The 24,067-nt window shown below is 48.2% G+C and overlaps 11 non-coding genes across 11 annotated transcripts; all 11 read right to left on the bottom strand.

Moving 5' to 3' along the window:
- Positions 1–1,247: 1,247 nt before the first annotated feature.
- Positions 1,248–1,320, bottom strand: Trnar-ucg (transfer RNA arginine (anticodon UCG)). Its single transcript has one exon. It is a non-coding gene; the product is annotated as a tRNA-Arg (tRNA).
- Positions 1,321–6,589: 5,269 nt separating this feature from the next.
- Trnak-cuu (transfer RNA lysine (anticodon CUU)) lies at positions 6,590–6,662 on the bottom strand. The gene has a single exon. It is a non-coding gene; the product is annotated as a tRNA-Lys (tRNA).
- A 452-nt stretch (positions 6,663–7,114) lies between these two features.
- Positions 7,115–7,187, bottom strand: Trnar-ucg (transfer RNA arginine (anticodon UCG)). The gene has a single exon. It is a non-coding gene; the product is annotated as a tRNA-Arg (tRNA).
- Positions 7,188–8,086: 899 nt separating this feature from the next.
- Trnak-cuu (transfer RNA lysine (anticodon CUU)) lies at positions 8,087–8,159 on the bottom strand. Its single transcript has one exon. It is a non-coding gene; the product is annotated as a tRNA-Lys (tRNA).
- A 7,125-nt stretch (positions 8,160–15,284) lies between these two features.
- Trnar-ucg (transfer RNA arginine (anticodon UCG)) lies at positions 15,285–15,357 on the bottom strand. The gene has a single exon. It is a non-coding gene; the product is annotated as a tRNA-Arg (tRNA).
- A 510-nt stretch (positions 15,358–15,867) lies between these two features.
- Trnat-agu (transfer RNA threonine (anticodon AGU)) lies at positions 15,868–15,939 on the bottom strand. The gene has a single exon. It is a non-coding gene; the product is annotated as a tRNA-Thr (tRNA).
- An 863-nt stretch (positions 15,940–16,802) lies between these two features.
- Trnar-ucg (transfer RNA arginine (anticodon UCG)) lies at positions 16,803–16,875 on the bottom strand. The gene has a single exon. It is a non-coding gene; the product is annotated as a tRNA-Arg (tRNA).
- Positions 16,876–18,322: 1,447 nt separating this feature from the next.
- Trnaq-uug (transfer RNA glutamine (anticodon UUG)) lies at positions 18,323–18,395 on the bottom strand. The gene has a single exon. It is a non-coding gene; the product is annotated as a tRNA-Gln (tRNA).
- A 2,440-nt stretch (positions 18,396–20,835) lies between these two features.
- Trnak-cuu (transfer RNA lysine (anticodon CUU)) lies at positions 20,836–20,908 on the bottom strand. Its single transcript has one exon. It is a non-coding gene; the product is annotated as a tRNA-Lys (tRNA).
- Positions 20,909–21,360: 452 nt separating this feature from the next.
- Trnar-ucg (transfer RNA arginine (anticodon UCG)) lies at positions 21,361–21,433 on the bottom strand. The gene has a single exon. It is a non-coding gene; the product is annotated as a tRNA-Arg (tRNA).
- A 1,432-nt stretch (positions 21,434–22,865) lies between these two features.
- Trnar-ucg (transfer RNA arginine (anticodon UCG)) lies at positions 22,866–22,938 on the bottom strand. The gene has a single exon. It is a non-coding gene; the product is annotated as a tRNA-Arg (tRNA).
- Positions 22,939–24,067: the final 1,129 nt, after the last annotated feature.

The following is a 24,067-nucleotide window of genomic DNA, read 5'->3' on the forward strand; positions in this document are numbered from 1 at the left end:
TGCGCATTCGGAATCGATGGCAGGGTGTCCCTCGCCGCATTTGCTACTTCTGCAGAAGCGGTGGCGACGACGACGACGACGACGACGACCGCGAGAGGCTTTGAGATTTGTGAGAAATACATCTATAAAATGTAATTCAGACTGCCTCGTCCCACCTTATGCTGTAACGCTTTGGCAAATGCTTTATCTGCGCCATTCGCCTTAATCACATCTGAGAGTAATTCTTAATAAAACGTCTGTCACTAATTGTTCGTAATCACAGATACGGTTTGCTATACGGCCATGACGCGCAACTGATTTCCAAAATTCGTCTTCCTCCTGTGAGGATGGAACTCACGACCCCTGGTTTACTGGACCCGTGCTCTACCACTGAGCTAAACAGGCGCCGCCTGGCGGCACTTTTGCGTACTTCGTCCGTACGTTCGTCTGAATCATCAGACTTCAGCTGAGAACACTTCATATTTTCGAATAATATTTGCAGCTATGGCCACCCATTACTGCTTGGCTACACATCTGACACGTAGCCGATGTTCTCTCCAAACAAAACCACCTGCACTTCAGAACATGACTTTCACACATGTCTACAAAATCACCTTCACCTTCAAGTACAGTTTTCTTCCGACTGATGGAGACGTAGGAAAATTTTAAAGTTGCTATTTCCATTACATCACGTTAATCAGAAAATCGGTAATTTACATCTGCAGCGGAAAAAAATTCCGTTCCGCCCAGCGTAGGGATCGAACCCACGACACTGTGATTAAGAATATCATGCTCTACCGACTGAGCTAGCCGTGCTGCCTCGCTGGGTACCTGCTCGGTAGCAGATCACACAGTACTCGTTTGGGTTGGTTGGTCCCATACAGAATCTCTCCATGTTTCCTAATGTTTTCCTAACACCACACTCGTCACGTACTTCTTTTTTATTTCATAATCATTTCTGAGAGGTTAAGGAATTGCATGACAATCTGCAGAGAAAGCGGCGTCAAAATTAACACATATAGTTGACGTGACTCAAAAGCCGAACGAGTTACTTTCCGACGTTCTTTTAGATGTGCAAGTGCCAGTCAAACCTCGCGGTGAGGGCACTCTGCCGACCATTTCGCTAGTTAACACCGGTCTTGTTGTGTGTGTTTCAAACTCAAGACCATCTCCAAGCACATAATGGTCAACAGCAATATTCAGACGGTTTCGTACTGCACAATTGCTACATTAAAACGGTATGTTTCTTTTTCAGAACTGGAAAAACACGACCGTGACAGGATTCGAACCTGCAATTTTCGGATCCGAAGTCCGACGCCTTATCCATTAGGCCACACGGTCACTGAGGGCCAAGTCTAACTTATATACAACTCATCTCGAAACGCTCACAACCCCTGAGGAATTGTTTTTTCGTTCCACACAGCCGCTGCTCCTTATTCTTTCCCACCCATTCGTTACATTCAACCTCTTACGAGACCGACCAAACATAGACAGGAAAACAAGACCACACACATTGCGCATTCGGGATCGATGGCCATTTGCTACTTCTGCAGAAGCGTAGGCGGCGGCGGCGGCGACGACGACGACGACGACGACGACGACGACGACGATCACGAGAGGCTCAGAGATTTGTGAGAAATACACCTATAAAATGTAATTCAGACTGCCTCGTCCCACCTTATGCCGTACCTTTTTTTTTTTCCTTTATTGTCATTTTATACCTACAAAGGTAGGCCGGCAGCGGCCTAATATGCCGCTCTTCGGCCACAAGAAACATGCAAGAGATAAAAACAGGAAGACATAATCTCAAAACACAGACATGGAGGACAAAAATCAGAAGACAACAGAGAATAAAAAGAATTGAAGTCGTTCACCGACGCAGCACTGTTTCAGTTTTAAAAAAACGGGCAGCACAGCACGGAACAGAGAACACTAGCACAGGTGAACGGTGGAGCAGAAAACGAAGAAACACTCGAGGCACAGACGGGACGAAAGACACGGACACTGCGGAGATGGGCTTCGGCGCTTGCAGGGGCACTGTCCACACCGAAAAGCTGGGGGCCTGCCAAGGGAAAAAACAGGGGGAGGGAAGGAGGGAGGGGGAGATAGGATGCCAGGGAGGAGGAGGGGAGAAAACGAAAAGAGGGGGGTGGAAGCCCAGGGAGAGGGGGAGGGGAGGTAAGGATGGAAGGAGGGAGAGAAGGAGGGATAGAAGGGAGAGAGGGTGCCCACAGGAAAATGAGAGGAGAGGGGAAGGCAAGGCTCAAAGTTGGTAGGAGGGGTAGATGGAGGGGAGGAGGGCATCATCCGGGAGGGGGAGTCGGCGGAAGCCACCTTGGGAGAGGGTGTGGAGAGTGTGAAGATGGAGAGCAGGTGGGATACAGGAGTACAGGCGCGGCAGTGGGTTGGGGTGGGAGAGGATGGAAGAGACAAGCGGGTGGGGAGGATCAAGCTTGCGGGAGGTGTAGAGGATCCGTATCCGTTGGAGGAAGAGGAGGAGGTGTGGGAAGGGGATGAGGTCATAGAGGAGCCGCGTGGGGGAAGGGAGGCGGATGCGATAGGCGAGGCGGAGTGCATGCCGTTCAAGGATTTGAAGGGATTGGTAAAAGGTAGGCGGGGCAGAGATCCAGGCGGGATGGGCATAACAGAGGATAGGGCGGATGAGAGATTTATAGGTGTGGAGGACGGTGGAGGGGTCCAGACCCCATGTGCGGCCAGAAAGGAGCTTCAGGAGGTGGAGTCGGGAGCGTGCCTTGGCTTGGATTGTCCGGAGCTGAGGGGTCCAGGAGAGGCGACGGTCAAGGGTGACGCCAAGGTACTTGAGGGTGGGTGTGAGGTTAATAGGACGGCCATAAATGGTAAGATAGAAATCAAGGAGACGGAAGGAAGGGGTGGTTTTGCCTACGATGATTGCCTGGGTCTTGGAAGGATTGACCTAGAGCAACCACTGGTTACACCAAGAGGTGAACCGGTCAAGATGGGATTGGAGAAGGTGTTGGGAGCGTTGCAGGGTGGGGGCAAGGGCAAGGAAGGCGGTGTCATCGGCGTACTGGAGAAGGTGAAGGGGGGGTGCAGGTGGAGGCATGTCCGCCGTATAAAGAAGGTAAAGAAGAGGGGAAAGGACGGAACCTTGGGGCACACCGGCAGAGGGGTAGAAGGTGTAGGAATCAGTGTTGTGGATAGTGACATAGGAAGGGCGGTGGGAAATGAAGGAGGCGATCAGACGGACGTAGTTAATAGGAAGAGCAAAGGTTTGGAGCTTGAAGAGGAGACCAGAATGCCACACTCGGTCATAGGCGCGTTCAAGGTCAAGGGAGAGGAATATGGCGGAGCGACGGGAGTTGAGTTGTTCGGAGAGGAGGTGAGTGAGGTGAAGGAGAAGGTCATCGGCAGAGAAGGACGGTCGAAAGCCACATTGGGTGGAGGGAAGGAAGCGGTGCCGGTGGAGATGTTGGTGGATGCGGCGGGTTAGAACGGATTCCAGGACCTTGCTGAAGACCGAGGTAAGGCTTATAGGACGGTAGGAGGAGACAGCGGAAGGTGGTTTATCGGGTTTAAGGAACATCAGGATCCGGGAGGTTTTCCACAGGTCGGGGTAGAAGCCGGTGGACAAGACCACATTATACAGCCTGGCCAGGGTGGAGAGGAAGGGGGCGGGAGCTTCACGGAGGTGACGGTAAGTAACACGGTCGTGACCAGGAGCAGTGTTGCGTTTGGTGCGGAGTAAGGGGGGGGTTTTGATCCAGTAAGGCGGCGGAAGGCTGACCAGTATTTGGACGAGTTAATAGGTAGTGTAGCATTAAGACGGGTGCATGTCTGTCGCCAGTCCCGGCGTTTCTTAGCCGCGAGCAAGTTCCGGATGTGTCTCTGGAGTTGCCTGTGGCGTTGTAGTGTGTCCCGGTCACGCGTGTGGAGGAAGGCACGGTAGAGACGACGGGATTCTCGAAGGAGGAGGACGGCCTGTGGGGGTAAAGTGGGACGGTGCGGGTGGATGGTGACGGTAGGGATGTGGGCCTCCATGGCCTCAGACAAGGTCTGCTGGAGAAAGGATGCGGCATGGGTTATGTCATGTGGGCGGTGGTAGGTGAGGGGATGGCTATCGACTCGGGTAGTAAGGGTATCCCGGTATGCATTCCAGTCGGTACGGGAGTAATCATGGACATACTTGGGGGGAGGGTCAAGGCGAGGATCGGGATGGGGGCGACGACCGTCTGATATGGTAAGAAGGACAGGGAGATGGTCACTGCCAATAGGGTCGAGGACGTCCACCGCTATGCGGCCAAGGAGGTTGGGGGAGGCTAGGACGACATCGGGTGTGGTATTGGATTCAGGGCGGGTGTGTTGGGGAAGAGGAAGGACATCTCCTTGGATGGTGGCGAGGAACCGATGCCACCGCCGTAACTGGGTGGCGGAGCGACTATGGATATTGAGATCTGCGGCAATCACGTAGGAGGAGAAGGTACGGTCGATGTGGGAAAGGAAGTCAAAAGGAATAGGGGCAGAGGGACGGACATAGATGGTGGCGCAGGTAACGGTGAGGCCGGGGAAGAATAGACTAAGGATCAGGTGTTCCGTGGGGTTGGGAAGGAGGGGTTGGAGCCGAACAGGGATCTGGCGATGGTGGCCAATGGCAACTCCGCCACGCGCTATCGGGAGGGGGTTGTCAGAGCGGTGAAGGAGGTAGGGCGAGGTATGGACAGTATGGTGGGGCTGGAGAAATGTTTCGTTTAGGAGGAAGGCATCCACGCAGTGGGTGGTGAGGGTATGCATAAGGAGATTCTTGTTGACAGGAAGGGAACGGATGTTGTTAAACAGGATACGTTGCTGTCGCGCCATAGTGGGAATTTAGACGAGGGTGTCGAGACGGGAGAAGGTAAAATGGGCCTGGTTATGGGAGTAGGTGGCGTAAGTGTTGAGCTGGAAGACGGAATGGGCGGTAAGGGATATCTGCTGGAGGGTGTGGGGGAGCTGAAAGGGGTGGATGTTCTGAAGGACAACGGTTACAAAGCGGATGATGTCCTCAGCTGTGGGGGGGGGACGGAGGGAATTGCCGGGAGGGGTGGGGGCATCCAAGGGGCGGACAGGGACAGTGAGTTCAGGAGCGGAGGGAGGGGGTCGGGCCTTGCACTTTTGGGAGTAGGTTGGGTGTTGGAGGTTGCAGGTGTTACAGGAGGGGGGGGACTGAAGGTTGGGGCACTGCCGGAGGAAGTGTGCTTCTATTGCAGTGCGGGCAGACGGGGGCCTCGCGGCACTCAGATGTAGGATGTGCATTATAGCGCAAGCACCTCTGGCAGCGGATGGACTGTGGAAGGGAGCGGGAGGGGTCGACCTTATAACGGCGGTTGAAAAGGAGGGCACCCTCCTTGAGGAGGAGGTCTATGGAGGGAGCATGCTCGGAGAACACCCGCATGAGGCGGGTGGGGCCGGCTGGATTGTGAATCCGGCGGACAGCTCGAACCTCTAGATAGGGATGGGCCTTCAGCTCCGCCAACACCTCCTCCTCCGTGATCATCGGGCTAAGCCGAGTGATCATGGCAGTGAGGGTCGGTGGGCGACGGGGAGGCTGGGGTTGTCGGGATGAGGAGGGGGGGGGAGCAGGGGCAAGGGAGGCATGGGGACCAAACCGGGTGAGGGGAATGCGGGAGAGGATGTCGGAGTGGAGGGTGGGGCTGGGGGATGTGATCAGGACGGAGTCCCGACGGGGGGTGAGAAGGGAGATCGGGGCTTCGGGGAAGTGCTGGCGGAGGAGAAGGGTAAGATTGCGGGCCTCCAGGAGAGAGGGATCAGGGTGAGAAAGGAGGTACCTGTAGGAGGGGGAGGTAGAGGAGGGAGTAGATAGGGAAGGTGAGGTGGTGTCCATGGCATCCTGGGGGGTTGGAGGGGGGAGAGTCTGCGACTTCTTGGGAGCAGAAGAGGCTGGGGTGCCGCTGGGACGTTTCACAGCGGGAGAGGGACGGGAAGAGGTGTGGGGGATGGCGACGACCGGGAGATGGCGGGAGATGGCAGGTCCCACCGGCGGTGCAGGCACTGGTGGTGGTGCTGGTGCTGGCGCTGGGGCTGGAGCTGGCGCCACAGAAGATGCAGTGGCAATGGTTGGCACTGGCGATGGCGAGGGCGATGGTGATGGTGATGGTGATGACGATGATGATGGTGTGGCGTGGGTGGTGGCCATGACGCGCAACTGATTTCCAAAATTCGTCTTCCTCCTGTGAGGATGGAACTCACGACTCCTGGTTTACTAGACCAGTGCTCTGCCACTGAGCAAAAGAGGCGCGGCCTAGCGGAACTTTTGCGTACTTCGTCCGTACGGTCGTCTGAATCATCAGACTTCAGCTGACAACACTTCATATTTTCGACTAATATTTGCAGCTATGGCGACCCATTTCTGCTTGGCTACACATCTGACATGTAGCCGATGTTCTCTCCAAACAAAACCACCTGCACTTCAGAACATGACTTTCACACATGTCTACAAAATCACCTTCACCTTCAAATACAGTTTTCTTGCGACTGATTGAGACGTAGGCAAATTTTAAAGTTGCTATTTCCATTACATCACGTTAATCAGAAAATCGGTAATTTACCTCTGCAGCGGAGAAAAACTCCGTTCCGCCCAGCGTAGGGCTCGAACCCACGACCCTGTGATTAAGAGTCTCATGCTCTACCGACTGAGCTAGCCGTGCTGCCTCGTTGGATACCTGCTGGGTAGCAGATCACACAGTACTCGTTTGGGTTGGTTGGTCCCATACAGAATCTCTCCATGCTGCCTAATGTTTTCCTAACGTCACACTCGTCACGTACTTCACTTTTATTTCATAATCATTTCTGAGAGGTAAAGGAATTGCATGACAATCTGCAGAGCTAGCGGCGTCAAAATTAACACATATACTTGACGTGACTCAAAAGCCGAACGAGTTACTTTCCGACGTTGTTTTAGATGTGCAAGTGCCAGTCCAACCTCGCGGTGAGGGCACTCTGTCGACCATTTCGCTAGTTAACACCGGTCTTGTTGTGTGTGATTCAAGCTCAAGACCATCTCCAAGCACAAAATGGTCAACAGCAACATTCAGACGGTTTCGTACTGCACAATTGCTACATTAAAACGGTATGTTTGTTTTTCAGAACTGGAAAAACACGACCGTGACAGGATTCGAACCTGCAATCTTCGGATCCGAAGTCCGACGCCTTATCCATTAGGCCACACAGTCACTGACGACCAAGTATAACTGATATACGACTCATCTCGAAACGCTCACACCCCCTGAGGAATTGTGTCTTCGTTCCACACAGCCTGTGCCCCTTACTCTTTCCCACCGATTCGTTACATTCAACCTCTTACGAGACCGACCAAACATAGACAGGAAAACAAGACCACACACTTTGCGCATTCGGAATCGATGGCAGGGTGTCCCTCGCCGCATTTGCTACGATGGCCATTTGATACTTCTGCAGAAGCGGCGGCGACGACGACGACCTCGAGAGGCTCAGAGATTTGTGAGAAATACATCTATAAAATGTAATTCAGACTGCCTCGTCCCACCTTATGCCGTACCGCTTTGGCAAATGCTTTATCTGCGCCATTCGCCTTAATCACATCTGAGAGTAATTCTTAATAAAACGCCTCTCGCTAATTGTTCGTCATCACAGATACTGTTTGCTATACGGCCATGACGCGCAACTGATTTCCAAAATTCGTCTTCCTCCAGTGAGGAAGGAACTCACGACTCCTGGTTTACTAGACCAGTGCTCTACCACTGAGCTAAAGAGGCGCGGCCTAGCGGAACTTTTGCGTACTTCTTCCGTACGGTCGTCTGAATCATCCGACTTCAGCTGACAACACTTCATATTTTCGACTAATATTTGCAGCTATGGCGACCCATTACTGCTTGGCTACACAACTGACACGTAGCCGATGTTCTCTCCAAACAAAACCACCTGCAGTTCAGAACATGACTTTCACACATGTCTACTAAATCACGTTCACCTTCAAATACAGTTTTCTTGCGACTGATTGAGACGTAGGCAAATTTTAAAGTTGCTATTTCCATTACATCACGTTAATCAGAAAATCGGTAATTTACATCTGCAGCGTAGAAAAATTCCGTTCCGCCCAGCGTAGGGCTCGAACCCACGACTCTGTGATTAAGAGTCTCATGCCCTACCGACTGAGCTAGCCGTGCTGCCTCGTTGGGTACCTGCTGGGTAGCAGATCACACAGTCCTCGTTTGGGTTGGTTGGTCCCATACAGAATCTCTCCATGCTGCCTAATGTTTTCCTAACGTCACACTCGTCACGTACTTCACTTTTATTTCATAATCATTTCTGAGAGGTAGAGGAATTGCATGACAATCTGCAGAGCTAGCGGCGTCAAAATTAACACACATACTTGACGTGACTCAAAAGCCGAACGAGTTACTTTCCGACGTTGTTTTAGATGTGCAAGTGCCAGTCAAACATCGCGGTGAGGGCACTCTGCCGACCATTTCGCTAGTTAACACCGGTCTTGTTGTGTGTGTTTGAAGCTCAAGACCATCTCCAAGCACAAAATGTTCAACAGCAACATTCAGACGGTTTCGTACTGCACAATTGCTACATTAAAACGGTAGGTTTGTTTTTCAGAACTGGAAAAACACGACCGTGACAGGATTCGAACCTGCAATCTTCAGATCCGAAGTCCGACGCCTTATCCATTTTTTTTTTTATTTTTTTTTATTTTTTTTTTTGCCTCCCATCACCCCTTTTAGCCCATCCTTGCGCTCTCCATAATTCGCCTTCATCGGCGTCGGCTTCTCACGCCATGTACATTACCATAAACTGATGAGACGAAGTTAATACCTTTATCGTGGAGAAACTAATGTACCCCTTCTTTGGGCTTATTGATAATGTGAAAAAAGAATGAAGTCTTCAGTAGGTAGAAACAGAAGTTATGTTCAGTTTGTTTCCTTCTTCATCGCTGTGTTTTGTTGTCACACCTAAAGCAAATAGTCTTCCATGACAAAGAAACGTCAGAGGTCATTTCGAAACTGCCTCTTCTCTCTGAAAATGCTTAAAAAACAAACCATATTCGGTGAGAAGCAACTATTTATAATGGCTTCTTGAGAAATAAATTAATAAACGTTGAACTCAAAGAACGGCAATTCCGGTAAAAACTAAAATAATTTTTTTTTTTTTTTTTTTTTTTTTTTTTTTTCACGATTGTTAAGTAAGTTAGTAGTGGTGAACACTCTCTTACGTTTGTCTTCTGTGTCCGCAGATATTTCTTGTTAATTCTTTTACATCAAGGTCTTGATTAAAAAATTTGCGTATGTTTCTTTATATTTACTAGTCTTCAGTAACATGTGATGCTCAGTTAGCAGAGAGATCCAAAAATCCTCTTGGCTTTTCTCTTCCTTCGTGAAGAGGTAATGGACCGTTGCCGCTTTCAGCCAATTGACTGCGTTGCGTTTCGTGTTAGGAAAGGGTACATCATCCGGTGTCAAAAAGTCCGCAGGCGTTATAGCGTTAGGTGACGTTCGAAGGATGAGTGCCAGCTTTCGTCGGACATTCAGCCAGATATCTTTAACCTTGTCGCACACGAAACGATGTTCTTCGTTATCAATTAAACTACACGTTGCACACAAAGGCGAATCCGCTAAGTGGATCGAATGAAGTTTCGAGTTTGTTGCAACTTTCCTATTTACAACAAAGTACCATGTTGCTTTCAGATGAGTAGCTAAGTTACGGTTATGAATATTTGCCCATATTACTTTCCAGTTAGAACATGGATAGTTTTGTTCTATTTTGTTGTTCTTCTTTTCTCCCATCAATTTGCCATATATTTCTTTTACGTTTGTCATGTCTTTTTCCGGAATTCTTGAACGTAGGTAGCTATATTCTATTAAAAACCATCGTAAATGGTAAAGTCCGCTCGGTATGTGCTGCACATTAATGGGTGGAGAGAGGTCATATGGAGCTATTTCAGATAGCAAGTGCGCGGCGATACAGCTGCCGGATTGTCTCCATTGTTGAAATGTATTGGAGATGTACAGAGCCTGCGACTTTTTAGTAACATTCGTTAAGTTTAAGCCGCCATTATTAGTGGCGAGCGTCAGAGTGTCATACTGGATTTTAAATATGTGGCCACGGCTCACAAAATAGCCTATTGCTGACATAATTTGTTTGGCGTTGCCGGCGGGTATTGGCAGTATCTGGGCGACATAATTGACTTTGGAAGTAATAGAGACGTTCGCTAAAGACACTCTCTGAATTTCATTTAATTGTCGAATACTATGTGTCCGTACACTAGCTCGTATGGTAGTTAGTACTTGTCTATAGTTGGCCGCAATAGTTTGACGTATATTTTTTCGGAAATCAATGCCGAGACACTTCAAGGCTGTTAGCTCACGTAACTGACCGTGTGTGCGCATGCCAATGCCACATCCGATATTGAATATGCCGGACTTGGTTTTGTTTAACCTCGCGGCTGACGCTCGTTCGTATTTTTCTATTATGTGCATTGCCGTCTCGACTTCCGCTACATTCATAACGAGAAACCCAACATCGTCCGCATAAGCTTTACATATTATTTTGTTTCCTCGTATTTGCAATCCTTGTAACCGCTGAGTCAAGGTAGCGAGCAAAGGTTCGATGGCCATGGCAAAAAGTGCCATGGACAACGGACAACCTTGCCTGACGGAACATGCGATCTCGACTGGCCGGCTAGGCTGTCCATTTATGATGATTCTGGAGGAGTTATTCGTTACCAAACGTCGTATGAGGTCGACGAATCTCGGCGGAAAACCCATTGCGCCCATCGTTTTCAGGAGGTAGGAGTGGCTGATCCTGTCGAAGGCTTTATCGAAATCTAACGACACGATGGCACATTTTAGTCGACATACTTCTGCTATTGAAATTATGTCGCGGTAGTCGGACAGCGTCTGCTGAATTTTCCTATCTTTGCCCACGCTAGACTGATATGGGCCGGTGACGCTGGCCATTACATTTTTAAGTCTGTGGGCTAAGAGCCGCGAAAAAATTTTATAGTCACTGTTCAGCAGAGTGATTGGTCTCAAATTTCCAATTTTCTTGCCAGCCGATTTTTTTGCGATTAACACTATCATACCTTCACGAAAATCTTTCGGTATCTCCTTATTGAGGTTCAGAAGTTCATTACAGATGCATGTAATTCTATGTTTTATATGTTCCCAGAAGACTTGATAAAATTCTGCTGGTATGCCGTCAGCTCCAGGGGATTTATTTTTTGCACTTTGATAGACAGCATAGTGTACATCGTCTTCGGTCGCCTCCGCTATTAGAGCTTCCGCGTACGCGTTACCAACGCGTCCTTGCAGGTGGGTCAGTAAATCGTCCTGTGCTTTTTCGTCTACCTCTTTATGTGAAAACAAGTTGTCGAAATGGGTTAGTATTTCTGCTTTTATGTCGTTGTGCATTGTCAAGGTGGTTCCATTATCAGTTTTAAGCTCCGTCAGTATTTTGCGGAATCCTCGTTTAGTTTCACGAATCACATGATATATCGAAGTGGCTTCTTTTTGCGCCACAGTCTCTGCTCTTGATCTTATTTGGTATCCTTCAAGCTGTTCTCGCCTTAATGTCAGTATTTTTGCCTGGAATTTTTTAATTCTCCCATGGTTCCCAATAGCTGTAGCACCTTGCAGGTAGAGTTCTCGGAGACAATGAAAGTAAAATTCATTCGTTCTTTTCCGCCAAAAGCTCTTCTCCCGGGAGTAGTTGATGAAACATCTCCGGATCTGAGGTTTGGCGCATTTGAGCCACCAATCCAAGGTCGAGTGGTAAGAGCTGAGTTTGGTCTCGCAGGCTCTCCAAGTGGTGAGAAAGGCTTCTCGACAGGCAGGATCTTTTAAGTGTGAAACATTAAGTTTCCATGGCCCTTTATATCGACAGGTTCCTTGTCGTTCCAAATTTAATGTGCAGATATATGCAGCGTGGTCCGAAAAAACGGTTGGCCAAACTTCAGACTGCAGGATGCGGTGTTTCAGATTGGGCGAGACATATATTCGATCCAACCGGCTCGCTGAATGATTAGTGAGGTGGGTAAAGCCGGGTGCCGCGCCGTGCTTTTGCTCCCACGAATCAGTTAAACGGAGGTCGGTGACGATACGTTCCAGGTCCGGCGATTTGTTGTAGTTCGGAGTTTGGTCTTTGGCATGTATGACACTGTTAAAGTCGCCTCCAAGGATGGTATGGGTGCAGTGTACACCAAACAAAGGAACAATTCCCTCCTTAAAAAACTGTGCTCGTTGGCACCGATTGGTAGAACCAGATGGGGCATAGACATTAATAATCCTGGTGTTATAAAGCGTGCCGGCAATGCCTCTGCCGTTAGGCAGTTTTGTTACGTCTGTAATGACGACGCCCTCTTTGAAAAGAAATGCGGTACCCAAATCACATCCAATTCCAGGATTGACTATAGCATTATACCCCTGTATGAAGTCAAGTTCGATGTTTGTTACTTCTTGTAAAAACAAAATGTCCACATCAGCTGCATACAGGAAATCTTTTAAATTTTGTAAATTAAATGGGCTACAAATTTTATTGATGTTCAGCGTAGCGATCTTATAGGCCTGCAACGGAACTACGTTAGCCAAGACGGGAGTGTAATTAGGAAAAACTCTGGCAACATATCATTTCGAAAAAACATTAAGAAATCTGACCCGAGAGACATGTGGACACAAGTCAGTAAAACCGTTCAGACTAGAAATATTCATGACTTGGGAAGGGATCAGTCGGCTTCTCCGTGTCTGGGACAGTATCCGTCGCGGCGATGACATTCAAGACGACGTCATCGCGTGGTGTGGCCATCGTGGTGACTGTAACGGTTCCTGTGGTGTCCATAATTTCGTCCTCCTTTGTAGTGTCGTCGACATCGTCTGCCCACGGATTCGACAGCCCTGTCATCGGTTCGTCATTAAGTGGTGCACTATATTCAGGTGTTTGCTGGTGATTTTTATCTTCGGTTCGGGTAATTGCTACGTCATCGGAGGGCAAACTGGCAGAACCGGAGGTACTATCCAAGGACACAGGGTCTTCGTTAGATGACTGCTGATTGCACTGCAAGTTCTCAGATGCAGATTGACGTATTTTGCCCCCTATTTGCTTCGCCTGTTCACGCAGTTGTGGTGCAGTCTGCTCTGCACCTTGACGCGCGATCCTCCGTTTTTTAGATTTCTTGGGAGATGCGTCTCGTGGTGGACTTTGGACGGTACCTGAAGAAGCCTCAGGTTGCAAAGTAGCACTACTCGAAGTGATTGACGCCAGGTCTGATTTCATTGCACTTGACGGGCTGTGGTCAGTGCCTAAGGCAGCTGCAGGATTCGGAGGAGCACCACTAGAAACGGCTGGTTGCGAGTCCGTTTTCTGTGCACCTGATACGCTTTTGATACCTCCTAAAGAAGCTCCAGGATGCAGAGGAGCACTACCCGAAGCGACTGAGGTCGCGTCCGTATCCATTGCCTCATTGGGCGATTCCACGGCGACAAGGGCAGGAGCAGATATGTCTTCGCAGGAGGGTTGAGTGTCTACAGATGCTACACCTGAGTCGGTCGGTTGGTCGGTCGCTTGTGGGTCGGTATTCGTAGTAACTTCGGGGGGCGCAGTGGCACTTGCAAAACCGCGCGCTACGGCGACATATGTCACGGGCAGCGTTGACATAGCAGGGGGTCTGACGGCATCGCCGGCAGGCAGTTGCGCCACTCGCCTTTGAACACATTCTGCACGAACGTGGCCTGGTAAATTGCAGACAGCACACGTTTTCGGTTGGTCATCATACATCACAACAGCTCTATATCCGCAGACGTTTATAAACGACGGAATGTGCTTCTGCAATTCGACTTTTAATTGGCGCACACCATTCAAAACAGGGAATTTGTGTGCAGCAGACCACCGTTCGGCAATATTACTCAAAACTTTCCCGTATGGAGCAATAACAGCATTTATCTGGTCACTTGTAATTTCAAAGGGAAGTTCAAAGACTCGCACGGTCCGAATACCTAGACCAGCATGGGCAACGGTAACCTCCCCAACATTTCCGTCAGCATGTTTAAATTTCAGAATGCCACCACAAGATCGAACTATCCTTTCACACAATTCTGGACTGGCAAGTTTCACGAAAACCACACTGTTCATAATCGAGAAATGTATGCCGATAATATCATCAAGTCCTATTTTAACATCATTCTCTAACCACTGTTCAACATCAAATGACCTCGGTCGGACAAAGTTGCGATCAAACGTGAATTTCAAAGTATCTTTTCGTTGCGGTTGCGACATCTCTTAATTCTTTTTCATGTCTACACAAATACTATAGACAGCGACGCGTTGCAGCAAGAGCAGAGACTTACCACGCGGAGCTAACGCAGCACAGCACACAGCACGGCACGTCCGACCTCCAGCGCAGCCGCTGGCTGACGCACTGAGCTAAAGAGGCGCGTCCTAGCGGCAATTTTGTGTACTGCGTCCGTACGGTCGTCTGAATCATCAGACTTCAGCTGACAACACTTCATATTTTCGACTAATATTTGCAGCTATGGCGACCCATTACTGCTTGGCTACACATCTGACACCTAGCCGATGTTCTCTCCAAACAAAACCACCTGCACTTCAGAACATGACTTTCACACATGTCTACAAAATCACCTTCACCTTCAAATACAGTTTTCTTGCGACTGATTGAGACGTAGGCAAATTTTAAAGTTGCTATTTCCATTACATCACTTAATCAGAAAATCGGTAATTTACATCTGCAGAGGAGAAAAATTCCGTTCCGCTCAGTGTAGGGCTCGAACCCACGACCCAGTGATTAAGAGTCTCATGCTCTACCGACTGAGCTAGCCGTGCTGCCTCGTTGGGTAACTGCTGGGTAGCAGATCACACAGTACTCGTTTGGGTTGGTTGGTCCCATACAGAATCTCTCCATGCTGCCTAATGTTTTCCTAACGTCACACTCGTCACGTACTTCACTTTTATTTCATAACCATTTCTGAGAGGTAAAGGAATTGCATGACAATCTGCAGAGCTAGCGGCGTCAAAATTAACACACATACTTGACGTGACTCAAAAGCCGAACGAGTTACTTTCCGACGTTGTTTTAGATGTGCAAGTGCCAGTCAAACCTCGCGGTGAGGGCACTCTGCCGACCATTTCGCTAGTTAACACCGGTCTTGTTGTGTGTGTTTCAAGCTCAAGTCCATCTCCAAAAACAAAATGGTCAACAGCAACATTCAGACGGTTTCGTACTGCACAATTGCTACATTAAAACGGTATGTTTGTTTTTCAGAACTGGAAAAACACGACCGTGACAGGATTCGAACCTGCAATCTTCGGATCCGAAGTCCGACGCCTTATCCATTAGGCCAAACAGTCACTAACGACCAAGTATAACTTGTATACGACTCATCTCGAAACGTTCACACCCCCTGAGTAATTGTGTTTTCGTTCCACACAGCCGCTGCCCCATACTCTTTCCCACCCATTCGTTACATTCAACCTCTTACGAGACCGACCAAACATAGACAGGAAAACAAGACCACACACATTGCGCATTCGGAATCGATGGCAGGGTGTCCCTCGTCGCATTTGCTACGATGGCCATTTGCTACTTCTGCAGAAGCGGCGGCGGCGACGACGACGACGACGACGACGACGACGACCGCGAGAGGCTCAGAGATTTGTGAGAAATACATCTATAAAATGTAATTCAGACTGCCTCGTCCCACCTTATGCCGTACCGCTTTGGCAAATGCTTTATCTGCGCCATTCGCCTTAATCACATCTGAGAGTAATTCTTAATAAAACGCCTCTCGCTAATTGTTCGTCATCACAGATACTGTTTGCTATACGGCCATGACGCGCAACTGATTTCCAAAATTCGTCTTCCTCCTGTGAGGATGGAACTCACGACTCCTGGTTTACTAGACCAGTGCTCTACCACTGAGCTAAAGAGGCGCGGCCTAGCGGAACTTTTGCGTACTTCGTCCGTACGGTCGTCTGAATCATCAGACTTCAGCTGACAACACTTCATATTTTCGACTAATATTTGCAGCTATGGCGACCCATTACTGCTTGGCTACACATCTGACACGTAGCCGATGTTCTCTCCAAACAAAACCACCTGCACTTCAGAACATGACTTTCACACATGTCTACAAAATCACCTTCACCTTCAAATACAGTTTTCTTGCGACTGATTGAGACGTAGGCAAATTTTAAAGTTGCTATTTCCATTACATCACGTTAATCAGAAAATCGGTAATTTACATCTGCAGAGGAGAAAAATTCCGTTCCGCCCAGTGTAGAGGTCGAACGCATGACCCAGTGATTAAGAGTCTCATGCTCTACCGACTGAGCTAGCCGTGCTGCCTCGTTGGGTACCTGCTGGGTAGCAGATCACACAGTACTCGTTTGGGTTGGTTGGTCCCATACAGAATCTCTCCATGCTGCCTAATGTTTTCCTAACGTCACACTCGTCACGTACTTCACTTTTATTTCATAATCATTTCTGAGAGGTAAAGGAATTGCATGACAATCTGCAGAGCTAGCGGCGTCAAAATTAACACACATACTTGACGTGACTCAAAAGCCGAACGAGTTACTTTCCGACGTTGTTTTAGATGTGCAAGTGCCAGTCAAACATCGCGGTGAGGGCACTCTGCCGACCATTTCGCTAGTTAACACCGGTCTTGTTGTGTGTGTTTGAAGCTCAAGACCATCTCCAAGCACAAAATGTTCAACAGCAACATTCAGACGGTCTCGTACTGCACAATTGCTACATTAAAACGGTATGTTTGTTTTTCAGAACTGGAAAAACACGACCGTGACAGGATTCGAACCTGCAATCTTCGGAACCGAAGTCCGACGCCTTATCCATTAGGCCACACGGTCATTGTCGACCAAGTATAACTGATATACGACTCATCTCGAAACGCTCACACCCCCTGAGGAATTGTGTTTTCGTTCCACACAGCCGCTGCCCCTTACTCTTTCCCACCCATTCGTTACATTCAACCTCTTACGAGACCGACCAAACATAGACAGGAAAACAAGACCACACACTTTGCGCAATCGGAATCGATGGCAGGGTGTCCCTCGCCGCATTTGCTACTTCGGCAGAAGCGGCGGCGGCGACGACGGCGACGAAGACGACGACGACGACGACGACGACGACGACGACCTCGAGAGGCTCAGAGATTTGTGAGAAATACATCTATAAAATGTAATTCAGACTGCCTCGTCCCACCTTATGCCGTACCGCTTTGGCAAATGCTTTATCAGCGCCATTCGCCTTAATCACATCTGAGAGTAATTCTTAATAAAACGCCTCTCGCTAATTGTTCGTCATCACAGATACTGTTTGCTATACGGCCATGACGCGCAACTGATTTCCAAAATTCGTCTTCCTCCTGTGAGGATGGAACTCACGACTCCTGGTTTACTAGATCAGTGCTCTACCACTGATCTAAAGAGCCGCGGAATAGCGGAACTTTTGCGTACTTCGTCAGTACGGTCGTCTGAATCATCAGACTTCAGCTGACAACACTTCATATTTTCGACTAATATTTGCAGCTATGGCGACCCATTACTGCTTGGCTACACATCTGACACGTAGCCGATGTTCTCTCCAAACAAAACCACCTGCACTTCAGAACATGACTTTCACACATGTCTACAAAATCACCTTCACCTTCAAATACAGTTTTCTTGCGACTGATTGAGACGTAGGCAAATTTTAAAGTTGCTATTTCAATTACATCACGTTAATCAGAAAATCGGTAATTTACATCTGCAGAGGAGAAAAATTCCGTTCCGCTCAGTGTAGGGCTCGAACCCACGACCCAGTGATTAAGAGTCTCATGCTCTACCGACTGAGCTAGCCGTGCTGCCTCGTTGGGTACCTGCTGGGTAGCAGATCACACAGTACTCGTTTGGGTTGGTTGGTCCCATACAAAATCTCTCCATGCTGCCTAATGTTTTCCTAACGTCACACTCGTCACGTACTTCACTTTTATTTCATAACCATTTCTGAGAGGTAAAGGAATTGCATGACAATCTGCAGAGCTAGCGGCGTCAAAATTAACACACATACTTGACGTGACTCAAAAGCCGAACGAGTTACTTTCCGACGTTGTTTTAGATGTGCAAGTGCCAGTCAAACCTCGCGGTGAGGGCACTCTGCCAACCATTTCGCTAGTTAACACCGGTCTTGTTGTGTGTGTTTCAAGCTCAAGTCCATCTCCAAAAACAAAATGGTCAACAGCAACATTCAGACGGTTTCGTACTGCACAATTGCTACATTAAAACGGTATGTTTGTTTTTCAGAACTGGAAAAACACAACCGTGACAAGATTCGAACCTGCAATCTTCGGATCCAAAGTCCGACGCCTTATCCATTAGGCCACACAGTCACTAACGACCAAGTATAACTTGTATACGACTCATCTCGAAACGTTCACACCCCCTGAGTAATTGTGTTTTCGTTCCACACAGCCGCTGCCCCTTACTCTTTCCCACCCATTCGTTACATTCAACCTCTTACGAGACCGACCAAACATAGACAGGAAAACAAGACCACACACATTGCGCATTCGGAATCGATGGCAGGGTGTCCCTCGTCGCATTTGCTACGATGGCCATTTGCTACTTCTGCAGAAGCGGCGGCGGCGGCGACGGCGGTGACGACGACGACGACGACCGCGAGAGGCTCAGAGATTTGTGAGAAATACATCTATAAAATGTAATTCAGACTGCCTCGTCCCACCTTATGCCGTACCGCTTTGGCAAATGCTTTATCTGCGCCATTCGCCTTAATCACATCTGAGAGTAATTCTTAATAAAACGCCTCTCGCTAATTGTTCGTCATCACAGATACTGTTTGCTATACGGCCATGACGCGCAACTGATTTCCAAAATTCGTCTTCCTCCTGTGAGGATGGAACTCACGACTCCTGGTTTACTAGATCAGTGCTCTACCACTGATCTAAAGAGCCGCGGAATAGCGGAACTTTTGCGTACTTCGTCAGTACGGTCGTCTGAATCATCAGACTTCAGCTGACAACACTTCATATTTTCGACTAATATTTGCAGCTATGGCGACCCATTACTGCTTGGCTACACATCTGACACGTAGCCGATGTTCTCTCCAAACAAAACCACCTGCACTTCAGAACATGACTTTCACACATGTCTACAAAATCACCTTCACCTTCAAATACAGTTTTCTTGCGACTGATTGAGACGTAGGCAAATTTTAAAGTTGCTATTTCCATTACATCACTTAATCAGAAAATCGGTAATTTACATCTGCAGAGGAGAAAAATTCCGTTCCGCTCAGTGTAGGGCTCGAACCCACGACCCAGTGATTAAGAGTCTCATGCTCTACCAACTGAGCTAGCCGTGCTGCCTCGTTGGGTACCTGCTGGGTAGCAGATCACACAGTACTCGTTTGGGTTGGTTGGTCCCATACAGAATCTCTCCATGCTGCCTAATGTTTTCCTAACGTCACACTCGTCACGTAATTCACTTTTATTTCATAACCATTTCTGAGAGGTAAAGGAATTGCATGACAATCTGCAGAGCTAGCGGCGTCAAAATTAACACACATACTTGACGTGACTCAAAAGCCGAACGAGTTACTTTCCGACGTTGTTTTAGATGTGCAAGTGCCAGTCAAACATCGCGGTGAGGGCACTCTGCCGACCATTTCGCTAGTTAACACCGGTCTTGTTGTGTGTGTTTCAAGCTCAAGTCCATCTCCAAAAACAAAATGGTCAACAGCAACATTCAGACGGTTTCGTACTGCACAATTGCTACATTAAAACTGTATGTTTGTTTTTCAGAACTGGAAAAACACAACCGTGAGAAGATTCGAACCTGCAATCTTCGGATCCAAAGTCCGACGCCTTATCCATTAGGCCACACAGTCACTAACGACCAAGTATAACTTGTATACGACTCATCTCGAAACGTTCACACCCCCTGAGTAATTGTGTTTTCGTTCCACACAGCCGCTGCCCCTTACTCTTTCCCACCCATTCGTTACATTCAACCTCTTACGAGACCGACCAAACATAGACAGGAAAACAAGACCACACACATTGCGCATTCGGAATCGATGGCAGGGTGTCCCTCGTCGCATTTGCTACGATGGCCATTTGCTACTTCTGCAGAAGCGGCGGCGGCGGCGGCGACGGCGGTGACGACGACGACGACGACGACGACAGGCTCAGAGATTTGTGAGAAATACATCTATAAAATGTAATTCAGACTGCCTCGTCCCACCTTATGCCGTACCGCTTTGGCAAATGCTTTATCTGCGCCATTCGCCTTAATCACATCTGAGAGTAATTCTTAATAAAACGCCTCTCGCTAATTGTTCGTCATCACAGATACTGTTTGCTATACGGCCATGACGCGCAACTGATTTCCAAAATTCGTCTTCCTCCTGTGAGGATGGAACTCACGACTCCTGGTTTACTACACCAGTGCTCTACCACTGAGCTAAAGAGGCGCGGCCTAGCGGAACTTTTGCGTACTTCGTCAGTACGGTCGTCTGAATCATCAGACTTCAGCTGACAACACTTCATATTTTCGACTAATATTTGCAGCTATGGCGACCCATTACTGCTTGGCTACACATCTGACACGTAGCCGATGTTCTCTCCAAACAAAACCACCTGCACTTCAGAACATGACTTTCACACATGTCTACAAAATCACCTTCACCTTCAAATACAGTTTTCTTGCGACTGATTGAGACGTAGGCAAATTTTAAAGTTGCTATTTCCATTACATCACGTTAATCAGAAAATCGGTAATTTACATCTGCAGCGGATTAAAACTCCGTTCCGCCCAGCGTAGGGCTCGAACCCACGAACATGTGATTAAGAGTCTCATGCTCTACCGACTGAGCTAGCCGTGCTGCCTCGTTGGATACCTGCTGGGTAGCAGATCACACAGTACTCGTTTGGGTTGGTTGGTCCCATACAGAATCTCTGCATGCTGCCTAATGTTTTCCTAACGTCACACTCGTCACGTACTTCACTTTTATTTCATAACCATTTCTGAGAGGTAAAGGAATTGCATGACAATCTGCAGAGCTAGCGGCGTCAAAATTAACACACATACTTGACGTGACTCAAAAGCCGAACGAGTTACTTTCCGACGTTGTTTTAGATGTGCAAGTGCCAGTCAAACCTCGCGGTGAGGGCACTCTGTCGACCATTTCGCTAGTTAACACCGGTCTTGTTGTGTGTGATTCAAGCTCAAGACCATCTCCAAGCACAAAATGGTCAACAGCAACATTCAGACGGTTTCGTACTGCACAATTGCTACATAAAAACGGTATGTTTGTTTTTCAGAACTGGAAAAACACAACCGTGACAGGATTCGAACCTGCAATCTTCGGATCCGAAGTCCGACGCCTTATCCATTAGGCCACACGGTCACTGACGACCAAGTATAACTGATATACGACTCATCTCGAAACGCTCACACCCCCTTAGGAATTGGGTTTTCGTTCCACACAGCCGCTGCCCCTTACTCTTTCCCACCCATTCGTTACATTCAACCTCTTACGAGACCGACCAAAAATAGGAAAACAAGACTACTCACATTGCGCATTCGGAATCGATGGCAGGGTGTCCCTCGCCGCATTTGCTACGATGGCCATTTGCTACTTCTGCAGAATCGGCGGGGACGACGACGACGACGACGACGACCGCGAGAGGCTCAGAGATTTGTGAGAAATACATCTATAAAATGTAATTCAGACTGCCTCGTCCCACCTTATGCCGTACCGCTTTGGCAAATGCTTTATCTGCGCCATTCGCCTTAATCCCATCTGAGAGTAATTCTTAATAAAACGCCTCTCGCTAATTGTTCGTCATCACAGATACTGTTTGCTATACGGCCATGACGCGCAACTGATTTCCAAAATTCGTCTTCCTCCTGTGAGGATGGAACTCACGACTCCTGGTTTACTAGATCAGTGCTCTACCACTTAGCTAAAGACGCGCGGCCTAGCGGAACTTTTGCGTACTTCGTCCGTACGGTCGTCTGAATCATCAGACTTCAGCTGACAACACTTCACATTTTTGACTAATATTTGCAGCTATGGCGACCCATTACTGCTTGGCTACACATCTGACACGTAGCCGATGTTCTCTCCAAACAAAACCACCTGCACTTCAGAACATGACTTTCACACATGTCTACAAAATCACCTTCACCTTCAAATACAGTTTTCTTGCGACTGATTGAGACGTAGGCAAATTTTAAAGTTGCTATTTCCATTACATCACGTTAATCAGAAAATCGGTAAATTACATCTGCAGCGGAGAAAAATTCCGTTCCGCCCAGCGTAGGTCTCGAACTCACGACCCCGTGATTAAGAGTCTAATGCTCTAGCGACTGAGCTAGCCGTGCTGTCTCGTTGGGTACCTGCTGGGTAGCAGATCACACAGTACTCGTTTGGGTTGGTTGGTCCCATACAGAATCTCTCCATGCTGCCTAATGTTTTCCTAACGTCACACTCGTCACGTACTTCACTTTTATTTCATAATCATTTCTGAGAGGTAAAGGAATTGCATGACAATCTGCAGAGCTAGCGGCGTCAAAATTAACACACATACTTGACGTGACTCAAAAGCCGAACGAGTTACTTTCCGACGTTGTTTTAGATGTGCAAGTGCCAGTCAAACCTCGCGGTGAGGGCACTCTGCCGACCATTTCGCTAGTTAACACCGGTCTTGTTGTGTGTGATTCAAGCTCAAGACCATCTCCAAGCACAAAATGGTCAACAGCAACATTCAGACGGTTTCGTACTGCACAATTGCTACATTAAAACGTTATGTTTGTTTTTCAGAACTGGAAAAACACTACCGTGACAGGATTCGAACCTGCAATCTTCGGATCCGAAGTCCGACGCCTTATCCATTAGGCCACACGGTCACTGACGACCAAGTATAACTTATATACGACTCATCTCGAAACGCTCACACCCCCTGAGGAATTGATTTTTCGTTCCACACAGCCGCTGCCCCTTACTCTTTCCCACCCATTCGTTACATTCAACCTCTTACGAGACCGACCAAACATAGACAGGAAAACAAGACCACACACTTTGCGCAATCGGAATCGATGGCAGGGTGTCCCTCGCCGCATTTGCTACGATGGCCATTTGCTACTTCTGCAGAAGCGACGGCGGCGGCGGCGACGACGACGATGACGACGACGACGACCGCGAGAGGCTCAGAGATTTGTGAGAAATACATCTATAAAATGTAATTCAGACTGCCTCGTCCCACCTTATGCCGTACCGCTTTGGCAAATGCTTTATCAGCGCCATTCGCCTTAATCACATCTGAGAGTAATTCTTAATAAAACGCCTCTCGCTAACTGTTCGTCATCACAGATACAGTTTGCTATACGGCCATGACGCGAAACTGATTTCCAAAATTCGTCTTCCTCCAGTGAGGATGGAACTCACGACTCCTGGTTTACTAGACCAGCGCTCTACCACTGAGCTAAAGAGGTGCGGCCTAGCGGAACGTTTGCGTACTTCGACAGTACGGTCGTCTGAATCATCAGACTTCAGCTGAGAACACTTCATATTTTTGACTAATATTTGCAGCTATGGCGACCCATTACTGCTTGGCTACACATCTGACACGTAGCCGATGTTCTCTCCAAACAAAACCACCTGCACTTCAGAACATGACTTTCACACATGTCTACAAAATCATCTTCACCTTCAAATACAGTTTTCTTGCGCCTGATTGAGACGTAGGCAAATTTTAAAGTTGCTATTTCCATTACATCACGTTAATCAGAAAATCGGTAATTTATATCTGCAGCGGAGAAAAATTCCGTTCCGCCCAGCGTAGGGCTCGAACCCACGAAATGTGATTAAGACTCTCATGCTCTACCAACTGAGCTAGCCGTGCTGCCTCGTTGGGTACCTGCTGGGTAGCAGATCACACAGTACTCGTTAGGGTTGGTTGGTCCCATACAGAATCTCTCCATGCTGCCTAATGTTTTCCTAACGTCACACTCGCCACTTACTTCACTTTCATTTCAT

The sequence above is a fragment of the Schistocerca gregaria genome, chromosome 3, assembly GCF_023897955.1.
Source record: "Schistocerca gregaria isolate iqSchGreg1 chromosome 3, iqSchGreg1.2, whole genome shotgun sequence".
Classification (NCBI taxonomy): domain Eukaryota; kingdom Metazoa; phylum Arthropoda; class Insecta; order Orthoptera; family Acrididae; genus Schistocerca; species Schistocerca gregaria.